General features: G+C 38.6%; 1 protein-coding gene across 13 annotated transcripts in view; it reads left to right on the top strand.

Moving 5' to 3' along the window:
• TTLL5 (tubulin tyrosine ligase like 5) overlaps window positions 1-17,147 on the top strand; it is a 278,632-nt gene that overhangs the window by 216,411 nt on the left and 45,074 nt on the right. The window lies entirely within an intron of this gene.

The raw sequence follows: 17,147 nt of genomic DNA, 5'->3' as shown, positions 1-17,147 counted from the left end.
AGATAGTTATTGAGGTATGAAAACAAGAACACCTGATGGGGAATACAGGCTCAGCTCTGGCTACAGTTGAAATCACCTGTGGAGCTATTGCAACATGTGGATGGCTGGGCTCTCCCCTGTGGGAGGGGCAAGCACTGCTCTTTTAGGTTCCACAGGTGATTGTGGTGAGAGCTGTTTGCAGGGTTCACGGTCATTGCTAACCAACTCTACTGACCTCTGACAAGAACTATAATTGGACAGTGTACCAGGTAACAGTCCTGAACTGTGGGCTTGGAGAAAGGAAATGAAAACTTCCTTGATGGCCAGGTGTGGTGGCTCACGCCTGTAATCCTAGCACCCTGGGAGGCTGAGGCAGGAGGATCGCTCAAAGTCAGGAGTTCGAGACCAGCCTGAGCAAGAGCAAGACCCCATCTCTACTAAAAATAGAAAGAAATGAATTGGCCAACTGAAAATATATAGAGATAAAAAATTAGCTAGGCATGGTGGCGCATGCCTGTAGTCCCAGCTACTCGGGAGGCTGAGGCAGTAGGATTGCTTGAGCCCAGGAGATTGAGGTTGCTGTGAGCTAGGCTGATGCCACGGCTCTCTAGCCTGAGCAGCATGGTGAGACTCTGTCTCTAAATAAATAAATAAAAATTAAAACAAAAAAGAAAGAAAGAAAACTTCCTCTATCTTTTCTTGGTCATTCTATAAAATCAGATCAGCACCCTTCTCCTCTCCCCTTGTTTGTTCACTTTTAGGCAGATGAATGAGAAGATACAGGATCAAGATTTCATTTGGGGAAATAAACTTTATTCACATTAGTCAACAAGCTATGTGTAGCAACAGTGTTTTTATAATAATACCTTTTGTACCTTTTGTAATCCACCTATTTTATACCAAAAAAAAAAAGAAATTTCCATGCCTGCATCAAATTTTTGTAGATCACAATCCTTCACTCTACCTCCAACCATTTTTTGGTTAATTAACTAGAAATAGACTGGTAAAAGATGTTGGTTCAAGCAGTCCTTTTTTAGTTTAAAATTGGGGAGCTTTACAGAGGTACCTGGAAAAGGCAGGCCTTTCCTGCTGTGTATATACATAGAGGAGATTTGTATTATGTATTTCTCTTGCCCTTGTTAAGGCTTCTCATTCATTTGTCCTTCACGAGATCAGTATTAATTGTAAGAAAGAATCCTAGGACAGAAAAAGTAGTTAGTTTTTTCCTCCTTGGATGGTGAATCAAATTCTGGATTTGGGTTGAAAACAATCCTTTGTCACTGTTTTAATTATATTGTTGCCATTATTCCTTTATCCAACAAATATTTATTCAGTGCCTACTAAAGTACCAAACACTGTTCTAGGGATAGTTGGCATTATAATGACTGCAGAACCCTCTGGAGTAGTAAGGAAAGGCAGTAAGAAGGCTGTAGTTTGTGGTTGAATTCCAGTAGCAAAATAGAAAGGAAACTGTGTATCTTCTCACCCTGGAAAGAGTCACATCCTGAAGGGTGCAGCCTTTGTAGCCAGACTGCCTAGATTCTCATTCCATGCCACTCTTCATTAATTTGATACCTTCAGCAAGTTACAAGTTATTTGATTAAGAGTATCTACTTCCTAGGTCAGTTGATAAATATTAGCAAAGTTAATACAGTACATAGAGCAAAGCCTGGTACACATAAAAACTCTGTAAGCCTTAGTCACCCTCATGCATTCTAAAACCACACTGTCCTTCACAGGTTTGAAAAGCCCACAGTTAACTAGGAAAATTAGTGAGTCGGATGTGAGTGCTGAATTTGCCAGTGTGCTCCTCATTTGTGGATTCTCTGGTAATTGCCAATACCCTGAGATGGCCCAGGGTGGCCTGTATGGTGGCTGGTCAGCTGGTGGAGAGATGGGCTTAGGCAGCAGGGCTGGATGATTGAAGATGCTGCCTGCTGCCCTGAACTCAACAGCTGGCAGGAGAACTCAGCCTCCTGAGATGGAATTGCAGCTCTTTGGACAGCCTTTGCTTTACTGCATTTTTGTGGTTTCTTCTCTGTGACAGGCAGGAGTGTGGGAAAACCGGAAACAGCTCAGCATCAAAAATGCACAGAAGGGGGAAAAAGCAAAGATTTCTTCAGAATTTAAGTAATATAATCCAAATATCAAAAGGCATGCTGTGAGGCGTTGTTCCAGGAAATAGTTTCCAATTTGCCTTTAAAACTCTAGCACAAGTCTCTGAAGCTAAGTTAGTACTAATGAAGACCTTAGCATTCTCTCACTTACATGTAAAATGTATAGTGTTGTGAAGGCCCCACTGTTTTCAAATATTTTTTATGACTTTTAGGAAAAATAACAGCATGGCTTTTCATCTGAATGGACTCAATGGAAAGCTCCCTCTATGAAGTATCCAGTATCCATTTTTTCTTAAAAGTAAACCAGATTTTATATTAATTTTAGATTTATAGAAAAATTATAAGGATAGTACAGGGAGTTCCCAAGTACCACTCACCCAGTTTTTTACATTGTTAACATCTTATATTGCCATGATAAATTTACAGAATGTATCATACCAAGAAACTGTCCTTGGTACATTACTGTGAACTAAACCCCATACTTTATTTGGATTGACAAGGTTATTTTTAATCTAGAGAAACTTCTCATGACTCTTGAAATTGGGATCCTGAGTATCAGTTGATATATTCTAATTATTCTAAAGTAATTCTTGTTCCTAGGTGGCACTGCAAGTTATTCAACATCTCTGTGACTCAGTTTCCTATTTTTAAAAAGGAATAATAATAAAATAGTACCTATCTCATAAGATTCTTAAGAGAAATAAATGAATTAATGAATGTCAAGCACAAATCCAGTGCCTGATACATAATACATGCTGAATATGTGTTAGGTATTATTATGGTATAATATGGTATAAGATGACATTTCCAGAAATTTTCATGTAATTTTTTACATCCTCCTTACAAGATGTGTTGCTTCATTTGCTTGGATCTTATCGTGGCCTTACTGTGGACTCTGGCTCAGTTCATATTAATCAGGAACCCTCAGTTATGACTGGTGATACTGAGTCACACTCAGGAATGCCATAGTTGCCCCAAGAGACACAACTAATGAGAAGTTGTAATGAGATTTTGACCATGCCAGGCCCTGTGTTTTTGGGTTGAACTTCAAACTTCTCCTAACACAGAAGTTGGCATTAGACAAATATAGAAGCAATTTCCAAAAGCATCAAAGTTTCCACATCCTAGAGGGTTGAGTTTAGAGAACAATAGAACATTAAAGATGGAATGTCATTTGGATTTTGGTGCAAAGGGAGTTGAGAATGAGAACAGTGGGGTCCTGTTTCTTTATGATAATACTCAAGTCACTTTTCCTCTAAAGGTTTCATTTTCCCATCTGTAAAACAAAAACCACTGTCCCTACTGAATAATTAGCCAAAATAACTTGTTTTCTGTCTATTCCATTGAAAGCTTTTTTATGAGCACATTTGTTTTTTAGTGCTGATGCTTTATAGCCATTTTCCTCACCCCCTCTTGGCCCAGCAGTTCTGTGTTATTGTTCTAAAATTCATATATTTATATTTCCTATAGCTAAATCTCATTTTTCAATTCTGTGAAGAAAATGATTTAGAATTTTTTCTATTTTCTTTTTTCCCCCGCTATTTCCATAGTACCAGTAGCCTTTCCTGCTTTCCCTCTGTAATGTTTGCAACACTTCATAATTTAGTACCCTCTTCAGATCCTCCTTTCAAAACTATTTGTGGTATTTCTTCCAAGCGGTCAGCTGGGCTAAGGAAGGATGACAGCCTATGAGCAACTACATGCATCTGAACTATCTTTTCCTTGTCAGTGATCTTTTCTTCAGAGCCAGAATCATACTCTCCAGGAAATATGGAGAAATAAACCTGAGGAGATTGAAGTTTGCCAGGCACAGGGCAAAACACATAGACTAGAGATGAATTTGAAAGGCAGGGTCAAAAGCTGTTGTAACTTGGGAGTCTTCTCTGCAGAAAGAAAACTGTTTGAGAAACACAGACTGAATGCCAATGCTTAGGTCTTAGGATACTCTGCATCAGTGACCTTTGTGGAAGCTGAAGGTAACTACTGTTCTGTGTCAGCACCCAGGACAGTGGTGTTTGTTATGGGCTGTTAGGGATTCAGAGCCAGGAAAGCAGTCAGGAGCTTTCCTGGGAAAGCCAAATGCCAGTCAGTGTGGCAAGGTCGGCAGTGTCACGGAAGATGTTTAGAGGTTCATGTCAGAAAAATATAAAAAATAAGCATCAAGTTAAAAAAATATATGTTATATATTTTTAATATGTGAGTCATTAAAGTGAGAAGATTCTAGGGCAAAGTAATCTGGAGTTACAAGTGCTCCAAAAGTTCTTGAGATGAGCGTAGATGTCATATTGTAGGTTAAACATCTTCTGTCAGCCTTTTAGCCTTTTATTATGTGTAGTTTCAAGAAACATAATTGAATCTGTGGTATTTCCATCCTTAAATATAGGATTCTTTAAATTACGCATTTCCAAAATATGTCATTATAAAATTTTTGTTCTAGAAGATAAAGGAATGGAAGAGTAAGGTGCTATGAGTGTGTAACAAAGTGCACAGGCGGTCAGTGGTCAAGCCACAACTGTCATGCATATTACCTACTGTGCTAATCTTAAACTCTTCCCAATAGACCACTGATTTCCAAGGTCCCCACTGATTGATACAAATACATATATGCCACAAATGGCAGATTAAATTATTTTTAAATATTGCTTTTTGAAAAATGTAATGTGCACCCTTAGGAACTCACTTCCCTCCCTTTCTGCACCAGTTTTACCACTCAAATGACCAATGAAGTAATGCTATTGTCATGTTAAAAGTGTTGGGGGAAATTGTGTTAGATGTAGCACAGAAAGGATTGGATTGAAAACAACATTAAGGGCTTTTGTATATGTCCTCCTGCGAGAGAGCAGTCTAGGAAATGAGAGGGAGACCTGGAATATCCCAGATGATCCCCTCTCATCAGTTTCAGGGCCTGAAGGTAGGAAGGAGGTAAGCATCAGCCAGGAGGTCTGCCTCTAAGACTCTCTTTCTTCTACTGACTGTCATGATTTGGATCTTAGTGATGGCATTAGGAGGTCTTAGGGTTTGGTTTTGGCATGGACAATGACATCAATCAGAGGAGGGTCCTAGTAACCACACCTAACCAAGAGTGGATGGTTGTGTGTGGTTCACTGGGGAGGAGATTGAAGTTTGAGAGTCACAGAATGACAGATCTTCCTTTGGTGATTCATATTTGTGTAATTTAAATTAAAACCTTCTCATCCCTGCCTTCTGGGGTGTTAAAATAGTTACTGAAATACTAGTATCACTGCTGAATATTTCCCATCCCTCACTTCCCTTCTTTCTTATCTGAGTATGAAAATTCCTTTTTAAAAGATTTGGGCAGGGATTTACACCAGCCTCTGATAGAATCCATATCATTTCCTCCATGAACATTAGCCCTTAATGGCAAACTTAGACTTTCTTCTCTAAGGATGAGCAAATACTGAAAAATCTTGGGGATTGGGAATTGATGGTATAGCTTAAAGAAAGCTTCATAGAAAAGATCCAGAGGTACTGCCAAACTCTGAAATAAGTTTAAGCAAGAAAGAAACATTTTAGAAAATATATATTCTTAACAAAATTTAGGGTAGAGTGCATCTGTGTGAAGAGCTAGAAAAAGCTATCAGATAGAAAGAGCAAGTGGTCTGAAGTCAGGGAGGATTGCATAGAGATGAGAACTACGTAAGTGAAAAACTGAGATAAACACAGAGTGAATAGAGATTGGGCACTGCAGAAAATTGAATTCATGAACTAAAAGACAAATGTCCAAAATTCTGAGGAAAAAGTATACAAAGATAAAAATGATGAGAGAAAATATAGATTCAACCTAAAATAATTCCAGAAAGAGAATAGAAGTAATAGTCACTGCTATAGGCAGATAAAACCTAAGCACATAAAGGGTTTTGAACAAGAGCTCCCCTGGAATAGTTTTTAAAACTAGAACATTTCAATTAAGTCCTCAAAAAGTAAAAAGTATACAGGACTCATTCTCTGACCACTTTATAATAAAATGAAATATTAAAATAAAACTCTTGACAAAATGCCCAAATAATTGGGAAATTTTAAAACATTCTTTTTAAGTACTTGATCAAAATTATATTGTAGACTATATTGAAAATAAGAATTGTATATATCAAAACTTACATTTGAAATGTACTCAAAGATGTACTCAAAGGTAAATTCATAATCTTAGTCATCACCAAAATATGGAGAGATTGAAAAGAAATTAACCAAGATACAAATGGCAAATTGGCTTCATCTGATAAAGTGGCTTCAGCTGAGTGCCCACAGCATTGTGTGCAAAAGAATTGTGAAGACTTCTCTTGACTCAGCAAGGAAGAGAGCTTTCATAGGTTAGTAGTGTCCACCACACATGGGAGATGATGGGAGCAATGAATATGCAGCACATTTGTGTTGTACCTGAAGTAAGCTTTTATCACATGAAATTAGAAGAGGGACAATAAAATAAAGCTAAGAAAAACAGATAAAAGGAAATCAAGAAGAAAAGCAATATATAGTGAAAAGCGAGCCATAAAATTAGTTAAGGTCAAAACCTTATTTAGTTTGGGGTGGGGACACTGGGAAGGAGAAAATAAACATACCCCTGCCAGAAAATAAGGGAATTAAAAATAGGAAAAAGACTTTAAAAGTAGATATAGAGGAGATTGAAAAATTATAAGAACACTGTGCACAGTTGTGTACACTGAATTTTAAAAACTGGATGAAAGATAATATTTTGAAAAATATAAAGTTTCAAAATTGTTTCTTCTTGAAGAAAAAGAAAACTTAAGTAGAATAAGATAGAAGTTTATAAACTATCCAAATTGGTTCTTCTTAAAGAAATAGGGTACATGAATAGGCTTGGTAAACAATTTTTAAATATCATCCCTAACATAGTTCTTCAAGCCTTTGTTCTGATGTCTTTGGAGACTTCCAAGTGCCTGCAAGATAAACCTGGGAGTCTTTACTCTGATGCTCAAGCCTTCTGCAATATGTCTTCTGCCCTCTCTCCCACCTTCTGTGTGCTATACCACCCCTTTGCACACAGACTGCTCTGCACCCCTGCTTCCCATTCTTTGTTCTACATGCTTGTATCATCTCTGCACAGAGGGCCCTTAGCCCTCTTGAACCTAGGTCCTGTCTTTTAAGATTGGGTTTTAGTTTATCACTTTGATGTATCTTTCCCAGGTGCCCCATCCTCAACTCCTTTGCTGACTCTACCAACTTGCTTGTTTTATTTCTCTTTTTTCATGTGTTCTGCTTCCTGTAAGTCTCTTAAAGACAGACAACCTGTCTTTACCCTTTCATTACATATATATTGATTGTCCATTGTGCTCTACATTGCTCTAGACACTGGTGATAACCCCAGTGGACAAGATAGATAAGATCCCTGCTGTCATGAAGCTTATTTTTGAGAGGAGACAAGTTCAGTCCCCAGCCCCTGATATAATTTATATTCATAATAAGTTCTTAGCAAATGGTAGTGGTGGGAGTGGTGATGGAAATGGTGGTGGGAGAGGAGATCGTGAAAGAAGTGGTGGTTGAGATGATAGTGGTGGCGGTAGGGACATAGTATTTTTTTTTTTTTTTTTGAGACAGTGTCTCACTTTGTTGCCCAGGCTAGAGTGAGTGCTGTGGCGTCAGCCTAGCTCACAGCAACCTCAAACTCCTGGGCTCAAGTGATCCTCCTGCCTCAGCCTCCCGAGTAGCTGGGACTACAGGCATGTGCCACCATGCCCGGCTAATTTTTTCTATATATATATATTAGTTGGCCAATTAATTTCTTTCTATTTATAGTAGAGACGGGGTCTCGCTCTTGCTCAGGCTGGTTTTGAACTCCTGACCTCGAGCAATCTGCCCGCCTCGGCCTCCCAGAATGCTAGGATTACAGGCGTGAGCTACCAAGCCCACCCGGGACATAGTATTTTGTGTCGAGGTGGATTACTAAATAACAATTATCTCATCAGTAATTATTTGTATTATGTAGAGTAGTAGATGGGAGGCAGGAGAGCACAATTGTTAACAGCAGGATTTCAATCCAGTAAGATTTTAATCCTGGCTCCTTCACTTAATTGACTGTTATCTAGAGCTATATCTAAGCTTCTGTTTCATTATCTGTTAAAATATTACCTGCACCTTGGGGATTTTCTTAGGATTAAATGAGATAATGTATTTCCCTGACTTATATTGTCTCCAATGCATGCTGGTTGGTATAGTTGTAATTTCTGCTGCTGCAGTTGTTCCCTGTTAAAAGAAATCACATTTTTGTTGTTAGTAAATTGATATTCATAAGTGTGATTTGGTTCTAGCTGACAAGTCTATGGCTATTCAAACACATTCTGATTTCTTGAACAGCAATAACTCTAAAGACCATTGAAGGAAAGGCTTAGTTTCAAACAAAAGGAAAGATTAGATTTAGACTTACTGACTTCTAGTCAAGTTGGCTCCTAAAGTTCACACTTTAACAACTCCTCTCTGCTTCAGACACATAGCAATGGTAGATAAAAAGTTTAAAGAAGACAATCTACAGGATATAGCTGTGCTTCCAAACAACAGAAATATCTTCTTGGCCTCAAAATTAAATGAGATTCAGTGAATGAGGTAGAAGCTACAGGCTTTCTGAACTCAGCTTTGGAAGCAGGCAGTGGCCAGCTGGAGTTCAGCTCCTGTGGCGTACTGGGGGCTGCAAGTGATCTACTAAGAGGAGAGACTAAAGCCAGGCTCACTATTTGAACATTAAACTGATTTTCAACTGAGGACAATCTGGCTCCCCAGGGAGCATTTTGCAATATCTGGAGACATTGTTGTCATAACTGAGGGAATGCTGATGGCATCTAGTGGGTAGAGTCTAGGGATGCTGCTGAGCACAGGCTAGCCCCCCACTACAAAGAATTATCCAGTACAAAATGTCAATTATACCAAGGTTGAAAAACCCTAAACTAAAGGTTGCAGTGGGCTTTTCTATTGGGAGACTGATAAAACTAGCATGGACCCACCGACTGAGGCTACATCTTTATATGAGACTGTGCGCCCACAGAGTCAGCAAGACAGCAAGACAACCCTTGCCTGATTATGTCTCAGAACTGACCTGGATTTCTAAATGTCACTGAGGCAAGGCCCCAAAATGCCACTATAAAGCCTGGTTATGGACTGGTGTCAGAGCACCTAGGTGAAGGCAGCTGTATAATCTTCAGACAGGGAGGAATGAGCAAGAGGAGAGACAAGAGGGGAAATGACTCCCATTCAAAATAAGCCTGCAAACCAAAATTCCAAAACACATGAATAAATCTAATACTAAGACTGCCAACAAAATCAACAACTGGAACATGAATTCTTTACAGATAAATTAAGAATTTTAAATAGTCAGATATGTTAGATCATGTGTCTAATAGCATGTGTCTAATCTGTGGAGCATGCCATGTGACTCTAATCGGAGTATCAGAAGAAAGACCTAAGGGATAGTTGTACAAGCAACACTTTAAAAAATAACAACTGAGAAGTTTCCAGAATGGAAGAAGACATGAGTCCTCAGCTAAAAAAAAATCATTCTGTGTACCAAAATAAATGTATTTCTCGACACATCATAGTGAAACTGTAGAACATTAAGCAGAAAGAGAAGTCTGAATACTACCTGAGAGAAAATTTCCTTTAACTACAAAGGAACCCAGAGTACCAGCATTCTTCTCCTCAGCAACAATGGATGCTAGAAGACAATTGCTAATAGCTTCAAAGTGTTGAGGCATAAATTACTTTTAGTGTAGAATTTTATACATAGGTAGCCTGTCATTTGAGTGAAGGTAAAATAAAAATAATTTGAAACATTCAAAGTCTGAGAATATACCACATGTGAACTGTCACTAAAAGAACTATTAATAATAAATAGTAAAGATAGGATAAAAGTGAACCCGAAGTGTTGGATAACATGAAACAATGAAGTGCAACAAATTTATAAAATGTCAATAAATGTTCGTGACTATAAAAATAATTATTGGTTTTTTAAAAAATAAAACACATTTAAGATAAGAAAAAAAGATACAGGGACCAAGAGTATTCAATGGATAGAGTCTGTATCAAGCTTAAGGGTGGGATAGAAATATGACTTTATACTTAGGAAAAAAATAGCTAAATAATTGATATATAGTCTATAGCTTTCAAACAAATAGAGGAGGGAAAGGTAAATGTAGCAACTTTATGAATCCAGTGGAAGACAGGAAAAGAAAAAAGAAGCAAAGGAAAAGGATAGTAAATAGATAACAAAAACTAAGATAGAAATAAGGCCAAATCTACAAGTAGTCACAATAAGTGTTAACATTATATTCTTTTATTAAAAAGGAGATAATCAAATCACATCTTTTTAAAAGTTTAGTTATAGGCTGCTTAAAAGAAACATACCTAAAGTAAAATCTCACAGAAAGGTAGAAAATAAAGGGTTGCAAAAAGATAAACCATGAAAAATTAATCAGATGGAAAACTGGTATAGCAATATTAGTATCAGATAAAATAGAATAAAGCAAAAAATATTAATAGGGATAAAGAATTTGTATGTACTTCACATCACAAATTCAAAATATATAAATGCAAAGCTAACAAAATTATAAGGAGAAACTGGCAAATCATCAATCACAGTGGATAATTTATTTAAAATGTACTTCTATCAGTAACTGATAGGTAACTCAAATAGAAACTACTGAGGATTTAAATATTTGCAATGTGGAATTAATAGTTTCTTTAATAAGTTGCTTTTAATCTTTTAGACCATCACTCCTAACAAAAAATATATTTTATATGCAATCCAGTAAAAATATCTATCTGTATGTATGTGTATATATGAAATTTAAGTTTCACAAAATACTATTTTCTATTCTTTTTTTAATGCTGATTTTGAGCCCCTAAATTGATTTTACAACCCACGTATGAGCCACAACTCATAGTCTGAAAAGCACTATGTGCTGAAAAAGCACATAGACTCCTGTACCCAACAGGGAGACTGTACATTCTTTTCATGTTTATGTGCAAAAGTTCAGCACATACTATGTCACAAATGAAGGCTCCATACATTTCCAAATATTAAACAATTCATGCTCTTTATCCACAAGCCACTTAAATTAGAAATAATAAAAAGAGGATTTTTTTAAAAAAAATTTGTGTTGAGAAATTTTAAAAAATAGTGTACCTATTACTCATACACTTAAGAGATTATCATAATGTAAATTATAAAATACTTAGAACTGTGAAAGCTATAAAAATACTATAATATCAAATTTGTGGGATAGCTAAGACTATACTCAAAAATAAACTTTATCTTAAATATGTTTACTGAAAAGACAAGAGGGATTAAAAATAAGTGAATTATTATTTAATTTGAAAAGCTATAAAAAGGACAACAGAGTAAACTAATGAAAATAAGGGGAGAAAAATACAGAAATGACCTAGAACAGCCAGGTACATGGCAGAACAGTGCCTCAAATTCTGTCTGGCACATGATAGGAATTCATTAAATAATTATTGAAGGAATGAATGAAATTGACAAAAGCAATAGAGAAGATCAGCTCTGGAAAAACTAATGAATAAAAAGAAAGGGCCCACATACATAATATCATGAACAAAAAGGACTGTAACCACAAATACAGTGGAATAATTGTAGTATATATATAAAATGGAGGCCTATGCAGCACTACTGCACAGAAGTTTACTTCCCTAAATGTTTCTTTTTTTTTTTTGAGACAGAGTCTCACTCACTTTTTGTTGCCCTGGCTAGGGTGAGTGCCGTGGCATCAGCCTAGCTCACAGCAACCTCGAACTCCTGGGCTCAAGCGATCCTCCTGCCTCAGCCTCCCAAGTAGCTGGGACTACAGGCATGCACCACCATGCCCGGCTAATTTTTTGTATATATTTTTTTAGTTGGTCAATTAATTTCTTTCTATTTTTAGTAGAGACAGGGTCTCGCTCAGGATGGTTTCGAACTCCCAACCTCGAGCAATCCGCCCGCCTCGGCCTCCCAGAGTGCTAGGATTACAGGCGTGAGCCACCGCGCCCGGCCCCTAAATGTTTCTTGAATTGGTTTTGGAACCAGAATATTCTAATTGTTATTTTCTAAGGATTAGCATATTAGCTTCTATTTATAAAATGCATGCATAATCCCTGACTGATAGATAAAAGGAAGAGGCATGCATGTATCTATGTGCTTGTAGGTATGTTGTAAGGAAAATGTAAGATATTTAATTTGTGAGTATTTGCTAAGAAAAGTTAGAGTATATATTCCTTTCTTGGGGAATTCATTTTTTTTAACTTGCCCTTGGAATTTCTTCTCTCCTTTGGGAATTGAAAGAGGCTGGTTATCACCTGTATTTTATAAAAGTGATCAAGTTTGAGGGTGTTTATTTTCAGGACTTTCACAAATGCAACCATGTCTGTTTTGTCACAGTCCTGGTAATAGGTAGTCAGCATTTCTAGCTCTTCCTGTAAAATCTTGAGCATTTTCCTTTTGTGGGTCCTTCCCTCTACAGAAAGGTCATCTCTGATGTGGTGGCATGAATCCAAGATAAACTTTTACTAAACCATTGAAATAGAAAACTAGCACCCCTGTGTTAGGGATGTGGAAAGCCTTGAAAAGAACCCAAAAAGAAACAATATAGCACTAAACCACAGTCAACCTTGTGAAGTAATGAACAAAACAGACCTTAAAGAAAGCATATCACTTTCAGAAAAGTTTCCACCGATCAAAATAATAGGCAAAAATGAACAGACGAAACCACAAATAAAGGAAATGAAGATCCATGAAAAAGTACATCAGAAGCCTGACTAGCAAAATAGATAATGGAGATACTGCTCATTATAACCCTCCTTGGACTGGCGATGATTTGTTATATGGGCTGGCTATATGGTGTGGTCCTGATGCCATAGGAATTCCTAGCCAGCCATTTGATTGGCTTATATTCCCTAAATAAACAGAGACTTGCAGTAGAGGAAATTTTTCAAAATGATAAATACAGGCAATATTCATCTTATGAGAATATTATTTGTTTGTAATGCATCACTGAACGACTTCTTTAAAAGGCCCAGAAGAGCTGTCCTCTCAGAGTAGGAATAATGCTGATGTCAGGTTCTTTCTCAGACCTCATAAAAATGGAAGAGGCAAGAGAAGTAGATAGGTGTGAAGCAAGTGAATCTAATTCAGGGTTAGGAAGTATACATTTAATATTTTTTTTTATTTTTTTATTTTTTTTTTTTTTTGAGACAGAGTCTCACTTTGTTGCCCAGGCTAGAGTGAGTGCCGTGGCGTCAGCCTAGCTCACAGCAACCTCAAACTCCTGGGCTCAAGCGATCCTTCTGTCTCAGCCTCCCAAGTAGCTGGGACTACAGGCATGCGCCACCATGCTCGGCTAATTTTTTCTATATATATTAGTTGGCCAATTAGTTTCTTTCTATTTATAGTAGAGACGGGGTCTCGCTCTTGCTCAGGCTGGTTTCGAACTCCTGACCTCGAGCAATCCGCCCGCCTCGGCCTCCCAGAGAGCTAGGATTACAGGCGTGAGCCACCGCGCCCGGCCTATACATTTAATATTTAAGGAAACTCTTTAGGTGCTAGCCATGAACATGTTCCAAGGGAAGAGATTGCCTTAGTTGAAAGGAGCATGTCACTATTCATGGAGTTCTAATTCTTTGTTGCTACTATATACAACCACATTTCTTACTACGGTTTTTAAGTGGCTAAGCTAATCAGGCAGCCTGCCTTGAAGCAATTTTTAATAATCATTGACAGTCATCCTCAGAGAAGAGTCTGAATTGGGTCCATTACCACAGCTGAGATTATAGTAAGCCTCTAACTCTCAATCTTTGAGTCACTTTTCCCTCTCCCAGGCACTTGCACCATTTCCAAGAAGAGTAGTTAAGGACTAGATATTCACATCTGTCACTCTTCTTGGGTTTGAACTCTAACTTTTATCTAACATAAAGTTAATGGCTTCTTTCTGGTCACATCATTTCAGTATATCTCACTGTAAAACTCTTGTATAAGTCATTTTATAACTCCAGTTTTTCTAAATTCATCTTCAGCCATTTTCTTATATTCTATGTGGACTATGATCAGAAAACAACAGGTAATAGAGCCGTGTCAAACACATATTTAACTTTGCACATTCAACAATTTAGAGAGAAAGGGAATTATAATTTCAGTAAAGTGGCTGATTCTATTAATATTTGATGTTCCACTGAGGATAAGATGGGAGATGTGTTATTCCAATCAGTCTCAGTTCCCTTGGGCCTTTCTTATAGGAAGAACATCCCACTGCATTGTTATTTTCATGCTTAAAGATACATATTTTATACAACACAGCCCTGTCATACGAGCTCCCTACTTGGTTTGGTACACAATTGAACAAGTTATTCTGACACTGGCAGAAAAGATATTTCTCTATGTAAATAGGCTTATCGTAAATGCAGAGAGTGTCGATCAATATTCCTAAGTAAAAATGACAATACTTATGATAGTTAATGTTTTTTTAGTCCTTAGTATAACACACTGTACTAGGATGTGCTTCACATTTGCCTTCTTATTTTAATCCTCAACAACCCTGTTAGGTATGTCCTGTTATCCTGTTGTTAAACTACAGTAACTGACTTAAAGACAACCAAGGGAATACATACATACCTCTCTGCATAAATATTTCCTAAAACACAGGTATTCCCAGGAAAGCAGCAAAGAATCATTGCAGGGGCAAGTGCAGTTAATATACAGGCTCTCAAGCTGTGTTTCAAAAGTTCTCATTTAGGAGTGGGTCATCCAGAAGTTGAAATGTATTTTCCCAAGGAAATGATGTTATCACAACAAAAGCATATTTACCCTGAGTGTGCCTGAAGTAATAATAACAGACCTAACCATTTTGTGCACCAATATTTCCATGGAAAAATTCACTCAAGAGTTTCCCCTTGGGTTGCTTTGGACACATTTCTCCATCACAGAGGGAATGGGGACCCTGTGGTAAAAACAGTAGAATCATTAGAAATGTTCAAATTCTGAATTAGTGGTGGCTCCCAAGGCCTTTAATGGGAGGAAGGAGGATGAAAGAGTGAGGAGAACTGGGCACAGGGAGACACAGGGTCAGATGATCTTGGGTGGGGAACAGGATGAAGCCTCTGAAGGTGAAGGGTGGGTTGAGGGTTTCAGAGAGGAGAGGGAGAAGGCTAAAGACTGTTAGGGACCCAGAACTCATTGGGTCTAACCTCCCAGGGACTCTTCTCACTCCGAGGCAGCTAGCTCCCTGTGCACTACCTCTGTTTCTTCTACTGAGCAAAGATTTTGCCTGCCTGCTTCCCTTTTTGACCTATCTGTGAAACTAAGAGCAAGCACAGTGGCCCTAAGGCCTTTTTAACTTATATAAAGGAAAGAGCCCATCCTAAGCCATTTGGAAGTTTTCCTTTTTCACTTGCTCACACAAGAGTAAATATCAGTCTACTGGCCGGGCGCGGTGGCTCACGCCTGTAATCCTAGCACTTTGGGAGGCCGAGGCGGGCGGATCGCTCAAGGTCAGGAGTTCGAAACCAGCCTGAGCGAGACCCCGTCTCTACCAAAAACAGAAAGAAATTAATTGACCAACTAAAAATATATATATACAAAAAATTAGCCGGGCATGGTGGCGCATGCCTGTAGTCCCAGCTACTCGGGAGGCTGAGGCAGTAGGATCGCTGAGCCCAGGAGATTGAGGTTGCTGTGAGCCAGGCTGAGGCCACGGCACTCACTCTAGCCTGGGCAACAAAGTGAGACTCTGTCTCAAAAAAAAAAAAAAAAAAAAAAAATCAGTCTACAGATGCTTTGGGTGGGCTTTGGGGTCCCCAAAGGGGCTGAAATAAAATGCATAATTATTTCAAATGTAGCTCTCCAAGGCTGAGGCTTATGGGAAAAGGGAGATGCCAAGCCCCGTGTTACTTTCTCTCCTGCCTCTCTCCTTTCCCCCTTGTCCTCAAAATGAAAATGGAAAGGAAAGAGTAGGGCCCAGATCATAGCTTGCCAGAAAGGAAAGGTTGTAGACAGTGTGATCCATGCACAGGTGCTGGGCTGTATGTTTTTCAGGGGACATGTCTCTTTCAGGGGTGGGATTATGTGAGCACTCAAACCTCAGACCACCTTCCTGTTTACCTACTAGCCAATGTTTCCCTCCCTCCTCTGGGATATGAATCACCTGGACACCTGGGGCACTACCCCAGGCCCACTGAGTCAGTATCTCCAAAGGAAGGGCCTGCAAAGCCCTATGATTAACAAGGCCCCAGGTGATTCCTGTCAAGGAGGTTTGGCAAACACTGCTGACTAGCCCCACCCCAGCCCACCCCCTTTGCTGATCTTTAAAGATTCCTAGGACATTCCAAGCCCACTTCTGCCTCAGAGTCATTATATATGCTATTTCTTTGTGAAAAACTCTTTCCTGCTCCCTACTCTCAGCTAATACCTGCTTCTTTTTTTTTTTTTTTTTTTTTTGAGACAGAGTCTCGCTTGTTGACCAGGCTAGAGTGAGTGCCATGGCGTCAGCCTAGATCACAGCAACCTCAAACTCCTGGGCTCAAGCGATCCTCCTGCCTCAGCCTCCCGAGTAGCTGGGACTACAGGCATGTGCCACCATGCCCGGCTAATTTTCTATATATATTAGTTGGCCAATTAATTTCTTTCTATTTATAGTAGAGACGGGGTTTTGCTCTTGCTCAGGCTGGTTTCGAACTCCTGACCTCGAGCAATCCACCCGCCTCAGCCTCCCAGAGTGCTAGGATTACAGGCGTGAGCCACCGCGCCCGGCTAATACCTGCTTCTTGTAACTTTAGGATTCAACTGAATGATCACTTCCCCAGAAAGACCATCCTATACCACTCTCTTCACCATCTAAGTCAGGTTTCCCTGCTTCATTCTCTCGTAACACCTGGTGCTTTTTCTCCTTAGCATTGATCACACAGTTTGTATCTTATATATTTGCTGTAATGTTGGATTCCCCACTAGTACTGAACACAAGAAATGCCTAGTAAATATTTTTTGTGGGAATGAATGAATCAATGGAAAAGTAGTGTTGGGAGGGGGTTACTAAAGGTTGTGTT

The sequence above is a fragment of the Microcebus murinus genome, chromosome 6 (genome assembly GCF_040939455.1).
Source record: "Microcebus murinus isolate Inina chromosome 6, M.murinus_Inina_mat1.0, whole genome shotgun sequence".
NCBI lineage: Eukaryota > Metazoa > Chordata > Mammalia > Primates > Cheirogaleidae > Microcebus > Microcebus murinus.
Note: the sequence above shows the minus strand (reverse complement) of the source record. Positions and strands in the feature narration are given on the sequence as shown.